Source organism: Stenella coeruleoalba (genome assembly GCF_951394435.1).
Source record: "Stenella coeruleoalba genome assembly, chromosome: 15".
Lineage (NCBI taxonomy): Eukaryota > Metazoa > Chordata > Mammalia > Artiodactyla > Delphinidae > Stenella > Stenella coeruleoalba.
The window spans coordinates 32,791,501-32,813,001 of record NC_137161.1 but is presented as its reverse complement, the minus strand read 5'-3'; the positions used below and the strand labels follow the sequence as shown (position 1 = coordinate 32,813,001).

At 42.2% G+C, this 21,501-nt stretch overlaps 1 protein-coding gene and 1 pseudogene across 6 annotated transcripts in view; one reads left to right on the top strand and one right to left on the bottom strand.

The window, feature by feature from the left end:
• SHLD1 (shieldin complex subunit 1) overlaps positions 1–21,501 on the bottom strand; it is a 93,232-nt gene that overhangs the window by 48,362 nt on the left and 23,369 nt on the right. The window lies entirely within an intron of this gene.
• On the top strand, positions 19,927–21,448 carry LOC307198394 (RNA guanine-N7 methyltransferase-activating subunit-like protein; annotated as a pseudogene). The gene has a single exon. The product of its transcript is annotated as an RNA guanine-N7 methyltransferase-activating subunit-like protein (transcript).

Here is a 21,501-nt window from a genome sequence, read left to right as displayed (position 1 = left end):
GCCTCAAAAAAAGGAGGAGGAGGAGGTGAGAGGGGAGGAGAAGCCAAACTGTATCCAAACACTGCGAAATGTCTCCAGGGGGCAAAATCACCCCTGGTTGAGAATCACTGGTATGGAGTGAAAACTTGAGTTATCTACAGAAGTGAGGGAGGATGGATGCATTGTTGTAAGACATAGAATAACAGTAATTAGAAGAAAATTTGTCCTGGCCTGTAGCTGGAGCTGCCGAGGGCCATTCTTGGTGGCAGAGTGGCAGTTCCTTCAGGAGCAAGCTGGAGTGTGGCACTGGGGACCCACCTCACATGAGACACACAGCTTTCCCAACATGGACGCCACTAATCAGACACCTGACCGAAGGGATGTGCCCACAAAGGGAAAAGGGGATTTAAGTGTGAACACAGAACAAATAAATCTAATTCTAAGGATCTGTTTAAGGAGAGCATATCTGTTCCCCACCCCCATAAATTATTTATCTATTTTTATTTTTTTTAATATCTTATTGGAGTATAATTGCTTTACAATGTTGCGTTAGTTTCTGCTGTACAACAAAGTGAATCAGCTATATGTATACATATATCCCCATATTCCCTCCGTCTTGAGCCTCCCTCCCACCCTCCCTATCCCACCCCTCTAGGTCATCACAAAGCATCGAGCTGATCTCCCTGTGCTATGCAGCAGCTTCCCACTAGCCATCCATTTTACATTTGGTAGTGTATATATGTCAATGCTACTCTCTCACTTCGTCCCATGTTACCCTTCCCCCCGTGTCCTCAAGTCCATTCTCTACGTCTGCATCTTTATTCCTGCCCTGCCCCTAGGTTCATCAGTACTATTTTTTTTTTTTTTTATATTCCATGTATGTGCATTAGCATACAGTATTTGTTTTTCGCTTTCTAACTAACTTCATTCTGTATGACAGTCTCTAGGTCCATCCACGTCTCTGCAAATTGCATAATTTCGTTCCTTTTTATGGCTGAGTAATAATTGCATTATTTATATATGTATCACATCTTCTTTATCCATTCTTCTGTTGATGGACATTTAGGTTGCTTCCATGTCCTGGCTATTGTAAATAGTGCTGCAATGAACTTTGTGGTACATGTATCTTTTTGAATTATGGTTTTCTCAGGGTATATGCCCAGCAGTGGGATTGCTTGGTCATATGGTAAATTTATTTTTGGCTGCGTTGGGTCTTTGTTGCTGCACACGGTCTTTCTCTAGTTGTGGCAAGCTGGGGCTACTCTTCACTGTGGTATGTGTGCTTCTCATTGTGGTGGCTTCTCTTTGTTGCGGTGTGCGGGCTCAGTAGTTGTGGTGCATGGGCTTAGTTGCTCCACAGCACGTGGGATCTTCCCAGACCAGGGATGGAACCTGTGTCCCCTGCTTTGGCAGGAGGATTGTTAACCACTGTGCCACCAGGGAAGTCCTTATTTTTAGTTTTTTAAGGAAGCTCCATACTGTTCTCCATAATGGCTGTATCAATTTACATTTCCACCAACAGTCCAGGATGGTTTCCTTTTCTCCACACCCTCTCCAGCATTTATTGTTTCTAGATTTTTGATGATGGCCATTCTGACTGGTGTGAGGTGATACCTCATTGTGGTTTTGATTTCTATTTCTCTAATGATTAGTGATGTTGAGCATCTTTTCATGTGTTCGTTGGCAATCTGTATGTCTACTTTGGAGAGGTGTCTATTTAGGTCATCTGCCCATTTTTGGATTGGGTTGTTTTTTTGATATTGAGCTACATAAGCTGCTTGTACATTTTGATGATTAATCCTTTATCAGTTGCTTCATTTTCAAATATTTTCTCCCAATCTGAGGGTTGTCTTTTTGTCTTGTTTATGGTTTACTTTGCTGTGCAAAAGATTTTAAGTTTCATTAGGTCCCATTTGTTTATTTTATTTCCATTACTATAGGAAGTGGGTCAAAAAGGATCTTGCTGGGACTTCCCTGGTTGCACAGTAGTTAAGAATCCACCTGCTAATGCAGGGGACATGTGATCCAGCCCTGGTCCAGAAGATCCCACATGCTGCAGAGCAACTAAGCCTGTGTGCCACAACTACTGAGCCTGTGCTCTAGAGCTCATGAGCCACAACTACTGAGCCCACGTGCCACAACTACTGAAGCCCATGTGCCTAGAGCCTGTGCTCTGCAACAAGAGAAGCCACCACAATAAGAGGCCCGCACACTGCAACAAAGAGTAGCCTCCGCTCATTGCAACTAGAGAAAGCCCGCATGCAGCAACGAAGACCCAACACAGCCAAAAATAAATAAATTAATTAACTTTAAAAAAAAAAAAGGATCTTGCTGTGATTTATGTCATAGAGTGTTCTGCTACGTTTTCCTCTAACAGTTTTATAGTGTTTGGTCTTACATTTAGGTCTTTAATCCATTTTGAGTTTATTTTTGTGTATGGTGTTAGGAAGTCTTCTAATTTCATTCTTTTACATGTAGCTGTCCAGTTTTCCCAGCTCCATTTATTGAAGAGGCTGTATTTTCTCCATTGTGTATTCTTGCCTCCTTTGTCAAAGATAAGGTGACCATATGTGCGTGGGTTTATCTCTCGGCTTTCTATCCTGTTCCACTGATCTATATTTCTGTTTTTGTGCCAGTACCATACTGTCTTGATTAATGTAGCTTTGTAGTATAGTCTGAAGTCAGGGAGCCTGATTCCTCCAGCTCTGTTTTTCTTTCTCAAGAATGTTTTGGCTATTCGGGGTCTTTTGTGTTTCCATACAAACTGTGAACTTTTTTGTTTTAGCTCTGTGAAAAATGCCATTAGTAATTTGATAGGAATTGCACTGAATCTGTAGATTGCTTTGGAGTATAGTCATTTTCACAATGTTGATTTTTCAAGTCCAAGAACAGGGTATATCTTTCCACCTGTTTGTATTGTCTTTGACATCTTTCATCAGTGTCTTATAGTTTTCTGCATACAAATCTTTTGACTCCTTAGGTGGGGTTTATTCCTAGGTATTTTGTTGTCGTTGTTGCAATAGTAAACGGGAGTGTTTCCTTAATTTCTCTTTCTGATTTTTCACTGTTAGTGTATAGGAATGCCAGAGATTTCTGTATATTAATTTTGTATCCTGCTACTTTACCAAATTCATTGATTAGCTCTGGTAGTTCTCTGGTGGCATCTTTAGGATTTTCTTTGTATAGTATTATGTCATCTGCAAAGAGTGACAGTTTTACTTCTTCTTTTCCAATTTGGATTCCTTTTATTTCTTTTTCTTCTCTGACTGCTGTGGCTAAAAATTCCAAAACTATGTTGAATAATAGTGGTGAGAGTGGACAATCTTGTCTTGTTCCTGATCTTAGAGGAGATGCTTTCAGTTTATCACCACTGAGAATGATATTGGCTGTGGGTTTGTCATATATGGCCTTTATTATGTTGAGGTAGGTTCCCTCTATGCCCACTTTCTGGAGACTTTTTATCATAAATGGGTGTTGAATTTTGTCAAAAGATTTTTCTGCATCTATTGAGATGATCATATGGTTTTTATCCTACAATTTCTTAATATGGTGTATCACATTGATTGACTTGCATATATTGAAGAATCCTTGCATTCCTGGGATAAACCTCACTTGATCATGGTGTATGATCCTTTTCACGTGATTCTGTTTGCTAGTATTTTGTTTGCTAATGTTTTGTTGAGGATTTTTGCATCTATGTTCATCAGTGATATTGGCCTGCAACTTTTCTTTTTTTGTGACATCTTTGCTTGGTTTTAGTATCAGGGTGATGGTGGCCTCATAGAATGAGTTTGGGAGTGTGCCTCCCTCTGCTACATTTTGGAAGAGTTTGAGAAAGATAGGTGTTAGCTCTTCTCTAAATGTTTGATAGAATTCACCTGTGAAGCCATCTGGCCCTGGGCTTTTGTTTGTTGGAAGATTTTTAATCACAGTTTCAATTTCAGTGCTTGTAATTGGTCTGTTCATGGTTTCTATTTATTCCTGGTTCAATGTTGGAAGGTTGTACTTTTCTAAGAATTTGTCCATTTCTTCTAGTTTGTCCATTTTATTGGCATATCGTTGCTTATAGGAGTCTCTCATGATCCTTTGTATTTCTGCAGTGTCAGTTGTTACTTCAAGGACAGCATATCTGTTAATGCTATCAAGATTTACTCTAAACAGTAGTTAGTATTCATTTCATGGAATTAAAATGGGTTGCCCATTTTTGTGCAAACATGTACATTCAGCTCCTTTCTACTATTTTGTTGTACATCTAGTTCTTTAGTGACTTTTTATAAAGCTGTCACTTTTATCACTTATGAACACAGTTTTAGAAAGAAGAATCCACCCCAACACTTCTCACCTCCTCTTATGAAAAATTCTTTTATAGTTCCACCTCTGGAAGAACATTCTAATGATGCATGTGCCACAGCTCTGTATCTGCCACTATGGAAACTCATTTAAAAAGGCCACCCCCCTTAAATTCCTTCATGGCATATTAATTTGACGTTCTAAAACAAATATTTTACCATGAATTAACTCCTAGCAAATAGTAAGATCAACCCAACTAACCTGACTTCTATAGCCCTTCCGCCATCTGTAAATGTTTCTTATACATTCTTAAAGGGATCTTTTGTTAGTCAATAGGCTTTATTATAAATATTCTCCACTAAAATCTACTAAATCACTAATATTTAAAATAAAGCAATATAGTTCTCAAGATATGATTCTATTAATGAGAGTATTCATTCACCAAATGCATTGGGTAAGATATGTTATGAGGAAACCCACTACCAGATTGTCTGTGAGAGTTAAAAAGTGGGGATGACCTAAACATCCACCAACAGACATCACATCAGATAAAGTATGGTCCAACCATACAGTGGAATACTCTGCAGCCACCCAAAATATGAGATTTACATGTACTAAAATGGCAAGATGCCTTAATATAGCATTAAGTGAAAAGAGTAAGATACAAAATGCTATGTATAGTAAAATCCCATTTGCATTTCTAAAAAAGATACATGAGCTGTTTGTGTTATGTGTAATATATGTGGTGTATGTGTATGTGTGTATATGTATGTATGGGTAAGTATAACTATATGTATGTATATGCTTATAACTGCATAGAAAATATCTGGAAAGATACACAGAAGTTATTTATGATGATCTCTAGGGAGAAGTACTGAAGAGACATGAGACTTTTATATTTCATTTCATACCCTTCTGTGTTATTTATTTAAAAAAATTTTTTAAAAGGATGACTAACGTCTTCATCACTAATATCATAACTATCATACATATACCAAAGTGGGGACCTCCCTCCAAAAATGTAGCAGCAAGTCTGCAACAAGAAAGATATGCGTTGGATTTTCTCTACAGCTCATTGCCTGAAATCACTAATGGCTTCCAGGGCACGAATCCTGAAGCCTGACAAAGAAAGGCTATATCTTTAAAAAGGAAGTCTCCAGGGCACTGCTTTTCCAGTAGTGTTCAAATAATTCTAGGGTTATCTGGCTTGCCAAATTGGGAACATTCCACAGAAATAGGACTCTAACTTATGAAACTGCTTTGAATAATGTAGTATCCTATATATTATTTTCAGAAATATTTTCAGAAGTCAGGAGTTTACACTGTATTTCTGGATTTTAATTATTTAATACCAAAATGTTATCATTGTCCCAATTTTGAATCACAATTCAAGCAGAATCAAATGTGGCCAAGAGCTGCCCTTGGCCCAGCATAGGAAAGGGACCCAAGACATAGAGCACAGCCTTGCGGGGCTGCAGCTGAAAGCAGTGGGCACTGTCCCAGCATGTGGCTGCTAGCCAGCTGACTTCTAAGCTAGTGTGCTCATGAACACAATGAGGATTCAAGGCAGAAAATTACAGGTGATGGTTACAGGACAACTCACTTGCTCTCAGGTACTGAAAGCAAGTCTTGCAGTGAAAGACACAATATGTGGCGTATTAGTGGAGAAGATGGTGACAGGGCTGGCAACCATCAATGCCACTTTACACCCTTTCTCACCCCAAGTCACTCAGTTTACATCCCCTGGGTGTACAGAAACAAAAACAGGGGATACAAATAAGGAATGTTGGTATCTTAACTAATCAGCACAGCATAGGCAGGCAAGATGGCTAGGAAAGTCAATTCTCCCATCACTCTGAAGAGACATAGTGATGCTGGATCTCTGTCCATAGCCAGAAGCAGATGCCAGCGACCTCAACACATCCAGGGACAACACTGTGGGCCTCTGTTCCACTTCTATCAAGATTATTGTTTGATTTCTTTTAGCCCTAAACCCAATTCCTTCAGAACTTGGGAAGTAGTTTATCAAAACTCAGGCCTGACTGGTAAGAGTAGAAATGGGCACAAGGCATTTATTGCAGATGATACGCGTTCTCACAGTAATATAGGAAAATGATCAGTGCTCTTAACCATCACAAGAGATGGATATATGATAGAAGAAAAAGAGACAAGTGTCTTAATTTTCAACAGGGAGGAAGAAGGTATAATCCAGAAATCTATACATTATGGACCATTGAGCCTGATGCTTAAACAAGAGTTAAAAGTATAGAGGTGAGGACTGTCATTTGTGACACCTGTTGTGTGTCCAACCCCATTGGTTAGGTGTTATTAGCCCCATAAAACAGATGAAAAAACTGAGGCTCAGAGAAGTTCCTAACATGCCTAAGGACACCCAGTAAAAAATGATAAAACCCTTTAAGCCCCAAAAGCTGTACTTTCTCTCCATTCAACAAAGAAAAGGAGGTTGCCAGGCCCAGCCACGTGTCCTACAACATTAGGCTCACCTCTGTCTGATCACAAATTTAGCAGACAGTTCTAATATTTACATTCTTACTTTGTTGCCTGCCCCAAAGTACCTTTTTCCTGTCTAAAGAAACCGAAAAATGTACCACTTGTAGAAAGGTCTAATTTCTTTATTTCAAGAAACTAAAAGGGTGATGGGGAACTGATTGATAAAGGACAGTGAGCAGGGGAAACACAGTCATGTTACAGTAGCTTCATGACTGTTAGACCAAGAGTTGAGCATCAGGTACAGCTTTCCTATGTCTGGCAAAACAAGATTATCTTCTGGGAGGGAAAGGGGGCATTTGGGGACAGTGTTGTAAGATTTTTGTTTTTCCCTCAGCTGATCACCGTGGGATGCTGCCAGGGTTCCTGCTGCCCGGACTCCACAAGATTTCCCAGGCTGGGCAAAGGCCTTATTCACCACCAGCACATAACTCTCTTTTCAGTAAATAAACTGCCAAAGAATCTGAATATGTGGCATCTCTTGGGTTGTTTGTTGTTTTTCTCCTTGCCTTCAAACACTTCAAGCTTACCAAGTCAATAGGAAACATCTCATGCAAAGCTGAACAAGAGGGCTTCCCTGGTGGTGCAGTGGTTGAGAATCTGCCTGCCAATGCAGGGGACAAGGGTTAGAGCCCTGGTCTGGGAAGATCCCACATGCCGCGGAGTAACTAGGCCTGTGAGCCACAGCTACTGAGCCTGCGCGTCTGGAGCCTGTGCTCCGCAACAAGAGACGCCGCGATAGTGAGAGGCCCACGCGCCGTGATGAAGAGTGGCCCCTGCTCGTGGCACTAGAGAAAGCCCTCACACAGAAATGAAGACCCAACACAGCCAAAAATAAATTTATAAAAAAGAATTATTAAAAAAAAAAAGCTGAACAAGATCCGGCTTCTAAACATAAATCCCTGTTAGATGCACCAGCACATGTATCCACATACCTATGCCAGTGGAAAAATGTCAAGTGCACTGGTCTACAGGGTTAGGTAGGTGACAGACACCTTCATCTAGGGCAATGTCTGCGATGGAATTCCTGTTAGGCCATCACGGAAATGTTCTTGTACAGTCCCAGATTGGTTCCAAGACAGTGAAAGATTTTACAGGATGTGGCAGACCTTGAACAAACGAAACTAGCCTGCAGGGACCTTAAAGTCACATAGAAAGCACACAAGAGACTGAGTGGAAGACAGATTATTCTTTTCGGGAACTATACTAATGTTTTGCATTAATTTTAATGATCAAGTCATAGGAATAGGCAACTTCCTCTTTTGATTGAGGAGGAAGGAGACAGCCTCCCAACCCCTAGTTAGCAAGCCCATCAACACCTCCTCTTGTCATTGTTGTTTTATTCCTTTAAATGTTAAATCAAGGCCTAGGCTTCTGGCGGGGGTTCCCCCAAAACCGCATGCTACATTTGAGGCCCCCTTTTTCCCCCCGTGGGGAAAGTTTTCATTTTTTCTATCAGATTCTTTTTTTTTTTTTTTTTCGTCTGTCTGCACGGCTTGCAGGTTTGCAGGATCTTAGTTCCCTGACATGAGATTGAACCTGGCCCCAGCAGTGAAAGCACCGAGTCCTAACCACTGAACTGCCAGGGAATTCCCCAGATTCTTTCTTTTTAAAAACCATTTTTAAAAAATTGAAGTATAGTTGATATATAATGTTGTGTTAGCTTCAGGTGTATAGCAAGATGATTCATATATATATACACACATCTATCTATCTATATATATACATCTATATCTATATCTATATATTCTTTTTCAGATTCTTTTCCATGATAGGTTATTATCAGACACTGAATATAGTTCCCTGTGCTACAGTAGGTCCTTGTTGTTTATCTATTTTATACATAGCAATGTGTATATGTTAATCCCAAACTCCTAATTTATCTCCCCCTTTGTCTCTGCTATCCCCTTTGGTAACCATAAGTTTGTTTTCAATGACTGTCAGTCTATTTGTTTTGTAAATAAGTTCATTTGTATCATTTTTTAGATTCCACATAGAAGTGCTATCATATAATATTTGTCTTTCTTTGTCTTACTTCATTTAATATGATAATCTCTAGGTCCATCCATGTTTCTGTAAATGGCATTATTTCATTCTTTTTTATGGCTGAGTAATATTCCTTTGTGTATATGTACCACATCTTCTTTATCCATCTATCAGATTTTTGAAGGAATCTTCAGTCAAACAAGGTGAAGAACAAATGTCCTCATGCCTCTCTGGTCTTCAAGAATGTTGCGTTGAAATTCAGCCCCTCTTGAATTACAAGTGTTTGTGGGCTTATTGAGCATATGCTTAGGGTGAGAATAAGCCCAGGACAGTGAAAAGGGAAGGCCAGGGCTGGTGATCAAGCCAGATGGGAGCCAGAGCAAAAAGTCACCCATTTCCCTTTATCCTGGCCCTGGCCCAGGAGTGTGTGTGACAGAGAACTTGATGGTGTCAGCCTTGGAGGAAACCTCGAGAAGCACTGCTGCTTGAGGGAACCACTTGGGCAATATTGTGTATGGTGGTCACTGACAAAGCTCTGGAGTGAGACTGCCTAGTTCTACCATAGCCTTGGTTAAATAACTTAGCTGGGCCTCAATTTTCTCAACTCTAAAATGGGGATGAGGGAGTTCCCTGGTGGTCCAGTGGTTAGGACTCTGTGCTTCTACTGCAAGGGGCACGGGTTTGATCCCTGGTTGGGGAACTAAGATCTCACATGCCACACAGCCAAAAAAAAAGAAATCTCTAAAATGGGGATGAAAACAGTATCTCTCCCCTTGCTTATTGAAGGATTACCTGGGATAGGGCCAAGGAAACAATAAATGTCAGCTATTGTGATGACTATTTATAAGTGACTTTATACTCCCCTTGTAATCATTCTCTTGTGTGACCTTTGCAGTGAGCACTTCCTGAGGGTGAGAGATGCATCATAATCTCTATGTTAATTCTCCTTTATAAGAACTTCCAGCCACATGTCTTAAAGGTACATTCTAAAAAAAAAAAGTATATTCTTACCTCTGCTACTTAACTATTTCAGAACTTCTATCTTCAAAGGACCAAAGAAAGTTTATTTCATCCACGTTTTTCTAATATTTTATCTTCTGTAGATATCGCATGAAGTCTACAATGATTTGAACATTTCTAACCTAACAGACAAAATGACAAAGTGGATTTTCCAACCTCTGCCATTGATAACACTCACTGGCTAAAAATTTCTCATATGTGTGATGCTTTGAACTTCTTTCAGTGCTTTCATAACTCTCTTTATTTTATTTATATGGTTCTTTACTTACTTATACCCCTACCTTTTCCCATCAAGGACTGAAGGTGGCTTTAAGGACACACAAAATCACAAGATAGCATAAAATAAAGACAGAGCCAAGGAAGAAAAACAAAGAAGAAAGAACACCAAAATCCCTGGGAATTGGGGAGAAAAAGGCCTTGTTCCTATTTCACAGAGAAGGAAAGCAGGGCACAGAACCACTAAATGACTTTTGAAGCTGTGTGGGTTAAAAGCTAGAAATATCATGGGCTTCCCTGGTGGCGCAGTGGTTGAGGGTCCGCCTGCCGATGCAGGGGACACGGGTTCGTGCCCTGGTCCGGGAAGATCCCACATGCCGCGAAGCGGCTGGGCCTGTGAGCCATGGCCACTGAGCCTTCGTGTCCAGAGCCTGTGCTCCACAATGGGAGAGGCCACAACAGTGAGAGGCCCGCGTACCGCAAAAAAAGAAAAAAAAAATTATTGTGATACAGCAATTTTTCTTATAGAAACATAGCTTGAAGAATAATTTAAGGTATATACAAGGGTTTAACCATAAGAATGTTGAACACAGCCCTTTATAATAGCAAAACATTAGAAACAGTGAAAATGATCAAAGATAGGCAACTGTTTATTTGTATAATGATTTTAAAAGTTGTTTCAGAGAAATATAAGGCATAACAAGGAAAAGGTGATCTGACCGGCATTTTAAAAAAAAAAGGACCAGTATTTCTTGAGATGTCCAACAGATTTTTTCACAGGAAGTTTTATTGAAATAAGCCTGAGAAATAATGCAGATAGATCCTGTGAACTTCTACCCACCTTCTCCTAATGTATTGTACTTCAAGCTGTAGTATATTAACATTGATAAATCCAACCATCTTACTCATATTTCTCAGTTTTACTTAAAATCATTTATGTGTATCTATACGATTTTATCACATGTGTAGATTCACACATCCATAATCACCATCAAGATACAGAATATTTCCCTCACCACAAGGATCCCTCATGTTGCCCTTTATAACCAGGCCCACATCCTTCTGCCCACCCCAATCCCTGGTGTCCACTAATCTGTTCTGAAATTTCTAAAAATACTGTCATTTCAAAAATATTATATAGGGCTTCCCTGGTGGCGTCATGGTTGAGAGTCCGCCTGCCGATGCAGGGGACAGGGGTTCGTGCCCCGGTCGGGAAGATCCCACATGCCGCAGAGTGGCTGGGCCCGTGAGCCATGGCCGCTGGGCCTGCGCGTCCGGAGCCTGTGCTCCGCAATGGGAGAGGCCACAACAGTGAGAGGCCCGCGTACCACATAAAAAAAAAAAAATTATATAAATGGAATACAGTATGTAGCCTCTGGGAATTCGCTGTTTTTTCCCATGCAGCCTAATCCCCTGGAGATTCACCCAAGCTATTGTGTGCATGGCTAGTTCATTCCTCTACTGCAGAGCAGTGCTTCATGGTCTGAATGCACCACAATTTAACAATTCTCCTATTGAAGGATAACTGGGCAGTTCAAGTTTTTAGCTATTATGAATAAACATGCTATGAACATTCATGTACAGGTTTTTGCACAAATCTAAGTTTTCAGTTCTCTCAGATTAAATGTCCAAGAGTGCAATTACTGGATCATGTGGTAACTGCATGTTTAGTTTTATATAAGAAACTGCCAAACCATTTTCCAGAGTGGCTGAACCATTTTACATTCTCACCAGCAATGTATGAATGATCCAGTTTCTCTACCTCCTCACCAGCATTTGGTGCTGTCATATTTTTTATCTTAGCATTCTGATAGGTATCATTATGGTTTTAGTTTTCCTTGTGGCTAATGATGTTGAACATATTTTTACGTGCTTATTTGCCATCTGGATATCCCCTTCAGAGAAATGTCTCTTTATGTCTTTTGCCCATTTTCTAATTGGATTGTTTATTTTTTTCTGTTGAGTTTTGAGGTTTCTACATACTCTAGAGATACTGGTCCTTTGTCTGATATCAGATTTGCAAATACTTCTCCCAGTGTGCATCTTATCTTTTCATCCTCATCATGTGGGTTTTCAGAGAGCAAAAGTTTTTAATTTTGATGAGGTTCAATTCATCAGTTTTTTGGCTGTTGTATTTTTCATTCTACCATTTACATTCGCTTCTTTTTCTAATTCTTTGCTGAGATTTTCTATTTTTCATTTATTTCCAGAGAATTTGTAATTGACTGTCAAGCATTTTTATGTTGGTTGCTTTAAAACCCTTGTCATTTAATTCCAAATCAGTGTGATTCATCTCACTGTTGGTGTCTGTGACTGCTTCTTCATTCAAGTTGTGACTTTTCAGCTCTTGGTTTGACAGGTGATTTGGGGTTATATACTGAACATTTGTCCACTATGTTTAGAGACTATTCATTTAGAGAATCTTGGTCCTATTTAAATCCTTCTTTTTAGCAGGCAGCCATTCTCTTTAGGTTCAGCACTCAGGTTCTGGCCTGCTTTCATGGGCTGCGGTCTAATTTTCAGAGACTCTGCTGTTCATTGTGGTTTGTCTGGTGCTGCTGAGGCCCCCACAGGTTCCTGCTGGTATTGTCTGAGGGCCTGGCCTGGCCTATAGGTGTTCCTTGGCAGGGGGAGATCTCAGGCCCCTGGGCAGACTTCCCAGGCAGGGCTGCTTGTTGAGGTGGGGTTCCCCTTTACAGTGCCCCCCTCTTTGCTGCTCCCCAGCTGCCAGAGTGAATGTGGGTAAAGGAGGGGAGTCTCAGGCCCATTAAGATAAAGGGACTTCCCAGGCTGGGTCACTTGCAGTGCTGGCAGAATCCCCCTGTTTGTGCCTCCTGGATGCCTAGGTCTGGCTTAGTAGGGGAGGGGCATCTTGGGCCCAGTGGAGGAGAGCACTTCCCCTGGTCACTTATTGCTACGGGTCTCCTATAGGCTCCCCCTTGCTGGGTGCTGGGTTCTCCTGATGATGTTGGATAGACAACCAGTCAATCATGGGGTGAGAGGAGTCTATGTGACCCCTTCTTGTTTCTAGATGTAGGTCAGGGTGCACTGCTCCTGGTCACCTTCTCTATGCTGTTCCTTCAGTCCTGGGGCCCCCAAAACAATTCATCTTCTTCTTACCACTGCAAATGTTCTACTTTGGATGCCACTTGCGTTTCCAGGGTGTATAGTTGTACTTAGCAGAGAAAAGCAGGGAGAAATAGGTCTACACTATTTTGTCAGATTACAAAAGATTTTTAAAATCTCTTACCTTTTAATGCGCCTATAATTTCATCAAATAAGGCATATTTAAATCCTTTGATCTTATCTTTTCAGAAGAAAATATAACATTTATTTGGCAAATGTGCAAAAAAAAAAGTCAGATAGCATTTTTTATATCTGTATTCTACCCTGTAATCAATCAAGCAAGATATGTGAAAAGGTGTCCTCAAATTATATAACATGTGCAGTAACTAGGCCTAATTAATAAGTCATTTTCTCAGACTTCAAATGAGTAAAATAATCTCTAACAACTTTGTTCATCTTTGTTTTAAGATGAAAAAACTCTGCAAAGAATGAATTACAAAGGCTTAACACATATGGTACATTTAAATTCTTTTTCTCTGTAAGGCTAAGGAACATGAAAAAAGTGGCCACAAGAGGGCAGCAGACTCAAACTCTGCCCCATAGCAAGAGCCTGCCAAGCACGTGCCCAGGCTCCAGACCCAGAGTAGCTGCTTAAGTATTACTGGCTAAAAACACAGGATATTATTTTAATCCATTCTCCCCTTACACTTTACTTCTAAAATGGCATTGGTCCATGGATAACGTCGTCATCTTTTTATCTATACTGTGCTTAACATGCCCCAATATTTTCCAAAAAGTTCTTTGTAGAAGAAAATTCTGGACATAACAATTACTGAATACATTGTAAAGAAATGAAGTTAAACCGCTTTCCTTGTTTGTTTTTAGAATTTATTTTAATCTTCCACTCGTTTGTATTATTTTGTAAGCAGGAAAAAACTCACAATACTATAAAATATAAGAATACAGTTTTCTTAATAGCTTTAAAAGACAGTCTTTAGGGGTATCCTTAAAACTGTAATCTCAGGCTTCCCTGGTGGCGCAGTGGTTGAGAGTCCGCCTGCCGATGCAGGGGACATGGGTTTGTGCCCTGGTCTGGGAAGATCCCACATGCCGCGGAGCGGCTGGGCCCGTGAGCCTGCACGTCCGGAGCCTGTGCTCCGCAATGGGAGAGGCCACAACAGTGAGACGCCCACGTACCGCACAAAACAAACAAACAAAAAAAACAAAACAAAAAAAACAAACAAACCTGTAACTGCAGGCAGAGTGCACAGAAGTAAACAAGCCTCTTCTCCCACAGCAAGTGTCCTTGACACTCAAAGGATGATGAGAGATGGTACAGATCACAAATAGCATTCCTGAGCCTTAAAAATAATTCTACTCGGGCTTCCCAGGTGGCACAGTGGTTAAGAATCCGCCTGCTAATGCAGGGGACAAGGGTTTGATCCCTGGTCCGGGAAGATCCCACATGCCGCAGAGCAACTAAGCCTGTGTGCCACAACTACTGAGCCTGTACTCTAGAACCCATGAGCCACAACTACTGAAGCCGGCGTGCCTAGAGCCCGTGCTCCACAACAAGAGAAGCCACCACAATGAGAAGTCCGCGTACAGCAACAAAGCCCCAATGCAGCCAAAAATAAAGAAATGAATAAATAAATTTATTAGAAAAAGAATTCTACTCAAACTGTTATCACCTCTACTGACTATTTAACATTGTCTACAATTTAGCAGGCTAAAATACAGAACTATATGTATGTATGTATATATATATATTTTTAAGGGATAGAAAAGTCACAGAAGTAGTCTGTAAAGAGGGTCTCCAAGGAAATAGGAGTTGCCAGGTCACTATGTGACTTTCGGTGACTTTCTTCAATATCCTGGGGTTCAACTTCCCCTTGGAGAAAATGAGACAACTAGGAGACCTTGGTAGTTTTCAAACCTTTTTTTTTGGCCCTGACATCCTTTCTTCCAATGAATAATTATCTGGAGGATAAGCAAGAGTGGAGAGTCCAGGGCTCACTACTGTCTCCCAGTCCTGACCTGTAGCTCTCAAAAAGCTGCCTGGAGCACAGTTTGGGCACACTGGCCCAGAAGCTGTACCATTCTCTAACTCTGTGGGCCTTAATCATGTACACTTACGGTTTACCCTTCACTCCTTGGGCCACACAATTAGGACACATTGCTGCCTTCCAACAGTGGCAAGAAAAGAGTTCAAAACCCGTTTAGAACCTGAAAATTAAGCCTAGTTGGCTGAATCTGCATAACTCAATCCAGGAAGTGGTAACAAAATGCAGAGATGCATTGCCATGAAGAATACTCAAACTTCCCAAATAAAACCCATCAACTTGATATGTGATAGGAAGTTTCAGATTTTGTTCTATGATTTCTCAGAGAATTGGCTCATCAGTCTCCTTCTTTCCCTTCCTGAGTGTATCTTAGGTCCAGTTTAGAGGAGGCTCTGTCATTAGCTACTAGGTTGGGTACTATTTAATGCAGCTATAAAGAAAATGTCTTTAACATTATTTCCACGTCTGAAATATACCCTGACTCCTGTTTAAAATGACAACACCACATTCAAAATTCTACAGTTATTATGTAAATTCTTTTTGAGATTTTGAATTTAAGAGCTTATAATTTCTTATGGAAATAAAATATTCAAGAACTACAAATGGATACCACATAAATAGCAGAAAGGAAAAAGACATACTTATCTACTCTTAAAAAATAAATTCCTTAGATGAAATGCCTAAACACACAGGTTATAAAATGGCCTTTGAAGATTGGGATGTTGACAGATTCCAAAAGAAGAATAAGGAGCATCAAACCACCATTTACTTTAAACTTATAGCCACTCGTCAGCAGGGCCTTTAATCATCTAAGACACTGTGTTTAATATTCAACTTGCTGTATACACTCAACTAATTTCCCCAACAACTGCTCTTAGAAGTTCAAGTTGGAGGAAAGGGCTGAGGTTTCCCACCTCCACGCTGCAATGTCAAAGCAACTGCAGAGGAACACTGTGTCCTGCATTAGAATACATCTTGGGTGCTCTCCAGGATAAAGGTTTGCAAGGGCTCTGATGAGACAGGCCACGTGAGCTACCCAGAGTTTATCAAGCTAGAATGGTACACACAGGACTGCACCTCCAGGAAGCCTTTGTGACCTTGAGTTTGAGAGGTTTCTCCAAACTATTTGCCATTTCACTCTGCACTTTCATTCTGTTTACTATATGCTTTCTTCAAGCCCAGTAATGAAAGAGAAAGGAAATGTATATCTAAGAGGCAGGGAGTTCAAGTCCATCAACAAAAATGTACTTGGGACTAATTGACAGGTTGAATTCATCAGTCTCTGGAGTGGACTGGAGCTAATCAGGGAGGGGAGAACACACTTCAATGAGGGAAACAATGCAGCTGAGGCACCAGGGCCTGACTCAGCATAGAAACAGGCCCGACTGGAACAGCAGGCCTGTGTTAATGAGTACTTAGACACCAGCAGGGGCTTGTATTCAGCTGGTGTGCACCTGCACAGCCTTGCCAGTTGTTAAAATATTGCAATACTGTTGAATTGGTTGTTAAATATTTTGAACAAATACCCCAGACATCATATTACACAGTCCTGAAAATGAGGCACAGGAGCCTTGCGAAGGGTTGGCAGGAAAGTGAAGTGGACCAGGACATCTCAAGGGGATTTAAATAGAGGACGTGAAGCCAACTGTGTTTCGGGAGGACCTTCTTGGCGTGTGGCTCTTCTGCCTGATCTCCCCAGGAAGCGCAAAGGCGGGGGTTTCACGATCCTGTGCTTGGCCAAGGTGATAAGTTGTTGTTTGCTCCCCAGCAATTCATAGGAAGTGGCTAATCGGTCACCTCAGGACAGATGAGCTCTGTTTATTTAGACAGAGCCTGGCCTCACCTGCCTTTGGTACCCAGACAGAAACGACCAAGGCTTTGAGGTTTTTCTGACTAATACTCTCAGATTCTTATCAACCCGCGCACTTCTTGGAAAGCACTCTCAAGCCTCACATCCTTTGCCACGAATCCCCTCCCCCAGGGCACGGGCAGTGAGGTGGCAGCTGGGCACAGCAGATAAGGGCAGAGGAGTATCTGTTTCGCTCCCGGCACCTGAGCAGGAGCAGTTGGGGTGGAGGTCACGGCCGGAGAATGAGGAAGAGTTTTGCGTGAGGTGATGAGGGAGGAGGCAGAGCAGGGCCTTCTTCCAGAAGCTGGGTCAGTGACAGGCCCACAACAGAGGCAGATGCATGGTGACACGGGGAATCCATACAAAAGGAACCAAGTGCAGTGAGTCCCAGGTTGGATGCACCCAATGCTGGGCGACTCTGGTGACTGCAATGGAAACTTTTGACCATTCACCAACCCCTAGAAGAGCAATTTCCTAACAACACACAGCAGCAAAAAGCAAACCAAGAATGAAGTTGGCTTGGGAAGTGGATGTGTTGAGAAGCTGAGACGGGATGGCCACCATCAGGACACCTGCAGAAACCAATGTGCAGATAGGCCAGGTCTCTGACAAACTAGGGATCCAGAGTTATTGGACTAGATTAAAACATGGGCCAAAGTCTCCAGATGGCTGGTGAGGGAGAGAGCCTGTAACCAAAGGCACCTTAGAACATGCAGTGAGGGGAGGAAAGCGACTCAATTTACAAGTAGAAAGTGAACCCTCAGGCTCCTGGACAGTCTGAGAAACACGTGGTGGAAGATGGTCAGCGCAGAGCCCATTGGCTGGACACTCAGGGCAGTGACTCCCCCAGAGGTTAAGGCTGTCCATCTCAAGTTCATGGCTTGGTAACGGCCAGATTACAAGTGACAACCTAAGTTTACTTTGTAGAAAATCTCACCAAAGGCAGATCTAGAATGTTTACAACAAAATAAACAGCTTTCCATGTAAGCATCTCCTACTGATGTCAGAATGAAGTCCTTTTGTGGTGGATAAACCTGAGCCCAGTTATTTCCATTTAGCATAAACTCTCAGATGCGGGCTGTTAAATAAACGGACGGCTGCCTCCCATTTGACCCCAGCATAATCCTTGCTCCCATCATGGCTCAAACATACCATTTCCACTTAGTTCACAGGAACCTCTGGGTGATCTGGTCCATTTTTAAAACAGTCACGAGTATTGTCAGTAATAAATGGCATAACCTACAAAAGTACTAGAGTGGCCGGGTGTACAGCCGAAGAAAATTTTTGAAAATATTTAAGTCTGAATAAAATAGTATCAAAACCTAATATTCCTACCTAAAATTACCCCCTCCCAAAATGAGTTGTTTGCTCTATCAAGCTAACAAACTTGCCTACATTTATTTCCAGCAGCTCCTCGTCCCAAGGGTATCAGCCCCTTGGTTACTTTCCAGGTTAGAAAAAAGCAAACTTGTCTCAAAGTATGACTTAAAATGCTGCCTTTGGATTCGCCCCAGCTTTGCCATTTAATTAGTGACACTGGGCAAGTTTCCTAACTTCTCTAAGCCTCATGTCCTCAAGTATAAAGTAGGGCTAATTTCCATTTTTTAGGTTTGTGGTAAAAATGGAAAGTGGCAAAGGTTTGTGAAACACTAAGCATGGAGCCCAGCAGCACAGAACCTGATGGGCAGCAAGTCCTCCACAAACAGAAGCAATCATTGCTCACCCATTCTAAGACATTTCAGAACGCTGTTGCGCAGAGAGAAATGCCCAGGCACAGAACCTTCCTTGGGGGACTGTGTGCACCCCAGCAGGAGTGCTGGGAGTGCTGCAGAGGGTCAGGCACAGCCACGGGCAAAAGGCGGGAGATGGACGCTAAGGACAGTTCCACTGGGAAAGGTCAAGCTCCGGGGTGGGGAGGGGAGGGGAGTGTGAGAAGGTGTGGGGGTGGGAAACCTAAACAGGATGCTTTTCAAGGACAGCAGACAGGCATATCCCCAAATCTCTCTCCTACCTGCCCTGATTCCAGAAATCGAACCTCTCTTTTAGGTTAAGGCTCAGTACTCTTAAAAACTGGGACTCCAAAAGCACAGAGGCGGGTGACTCATCTGTGTGTGTGTGTGTTTGCCTTGACAGAAGCGACAGAGTTTAAGCCGCTGCACAAGGGTCTATAACTTACTTTACACACAAGATATATATATATATATATATATTTTTTTTTTTTTTGCCGTACGCGGGCCTCTCACTGTTGTGGCCTTTCCCGTTGCAGAGCACAGGCTCCAGGCGCACAGGCTCAGCGGCCATGGTTCACGGGCCCAGCCGCTCCGTGGCATGTGGGACCTTCCCGGACCGGGGCACGAACCCGTGTCCCCTGCATCGGCAGGCGGACTCTCAACCACTGCGCCACCAGGGAAGCCCCACGATATATTTTTTTTAAATATTTATTTATTTATTTGGCTGTGCTGGGTCTTAGCTGCGGCATGTGGGAATTTTGTCACCGCGTCCGGGATCTTTGTTGCAGCATGGGGGATCTTTTCTTTAGTTACAGCACGCAGGATCTTTAGTTGCGGCATGAGAACTCTTATCTGTGGCATGTGGGATCTAGTTCCCTGACCAGGGATCAAACCCGGGCCCCCTACATTGGGAGTGTGGAGTCAGACACTGGACCACGAGGGAAGTCCCACTTTGCACATGTTAAATGGCTGACAGTTCTGCCGTGTCTCCATCAGTTACACATTTTGACTTTTCTTTTGGGAGGCAGAGGAAATCTGACAATCTCCTCCTCCAACACTGAACATGCTATGGGGCTAAATTCAGGCTTTGAAACTGAGGAGGACCCTGTGGGGCTCCCGGGCATGGAGACTTTTCTGTCCCCCGTTTCTTGTGAGCAAGACTCTGGCCTCCATAACCTTCCCTGAGTTCCAAAGGGCAGATTTGAACTGTTGCTAATCAAGGGAGGAGCAGCCAAGAAACCACCTGAGGCCAGATTAAAGACCAGAGAAGCTCATCAAGATTAGGAGATCACCTGAGACCCTGCACACACCCTCATCTTGTCAGCAACTCCACCCTTGAACTATTGCTATAAACTCATCAAATCCTCCCAGGTGGGGACACATGGTTTTTCAAGACAGGAGCCCGCTGTGTCCCCCTTTGCTCAGCAAAGCAATAAAGCTATCCTTTTCTACTTCACCCAAAACTCTGTCTCCAAGATTCGATTTGGCACTGGTGTACAGAGAGGCTGAACTTTCAGCATCAGCTTCACCTAATTCAGTGCTGCCTATGACTCCCAACCCTTATACTGGAACCTTCCAAAGTTATCCATAAGCATCCTTAAGCTATGTATGTGCATGGGGAGTGGGGAGGGGAATGGAGACACTTTATGTTGTGATCAACTTCAGCCCTAAATAAATGTGGGCCTCTCTCGTAATGAAATAATAACAGCATTTACTCATCCATTCTTTCTTTTTAATTTTTGTTTTGTTGTTGTTGTTTTTATTTTTACTCATCCATTCTTCATACAGTACCTGCTATCCTGGAATTTATGTTCTAGTTGGGGGAGACAAACAAATAAATTAACAATAAAATACATAGGGTGCCCAATGATACTAGTGCTGTGGAAAAGAATAAAGCCAGGGAAGGACATGATGAGGGAGCATCAGCAGGAGAGAGGCAAGGCTGGGCCTCTCTGAAGGGTGAGCGTGCTAGGCAGCAGCCCAGCCTGGTGTGGGAAGGATGGGTGATGGTACAAGGTGAGGTCAGAGAGGCCAGGCCCAGGGCCCCAGGGGCATGGGGCCAGGTTAAGTCCTCTTAAGTTTGGCTTAGGCTCTGAGTCAGATAAGAAGCCACCAAAGACTAATATAATATGATTTACACTTTAAAAGGATCCTCTGGTCTCTGTGTTAAGAAGAAACTGTAGGAGTGAGGAATCAAGATGGCAGAATAGGAGGATGCGGAATTCACCCGTCCTCACAAGTACATCAAGAATACATCTACAGGTATGGCCCTGTTACCTTGGAGAGCTGAAGGGGTCTGGAGGTCCTGTGACGGTGTTCTGGGATGGAGATCTAAACAATATAAACATTAAACGGTACAGCTGCCTCAAATCCCAGGGAATTTCAGAATGACTGACACTTCTGAAGCTGTTACAAATTTTGAAGAGATGTTTGCCAGTAGATTCATAGAAGATGACAGAGTACCAGGAATACCTGAAACGCCCTCCTGAGTTCCCTCCAATTGTTGAGGAATGGAATAGCAGAGCTGGTGGGAACCAAAGAAATAGAGGCAATCAGTTGCAAGATAACAGACAGTTTAGAGCCAGGGATAGCAGACGGGGGTGGCCGAGTGACAATCGATCCATCAATGGCATGGACAAACCTGGGGTAACAACTACTCACAGCACAGACAAGAACCTTACTATCCCCATCAATATGGACACTATGGTCACAACCAATGGCCTCCCTATAGCTACTACTGATAGAAATGTCAGCAGCTTTTAGTAAAACCATTTACTCTGTTAACATGACAAAA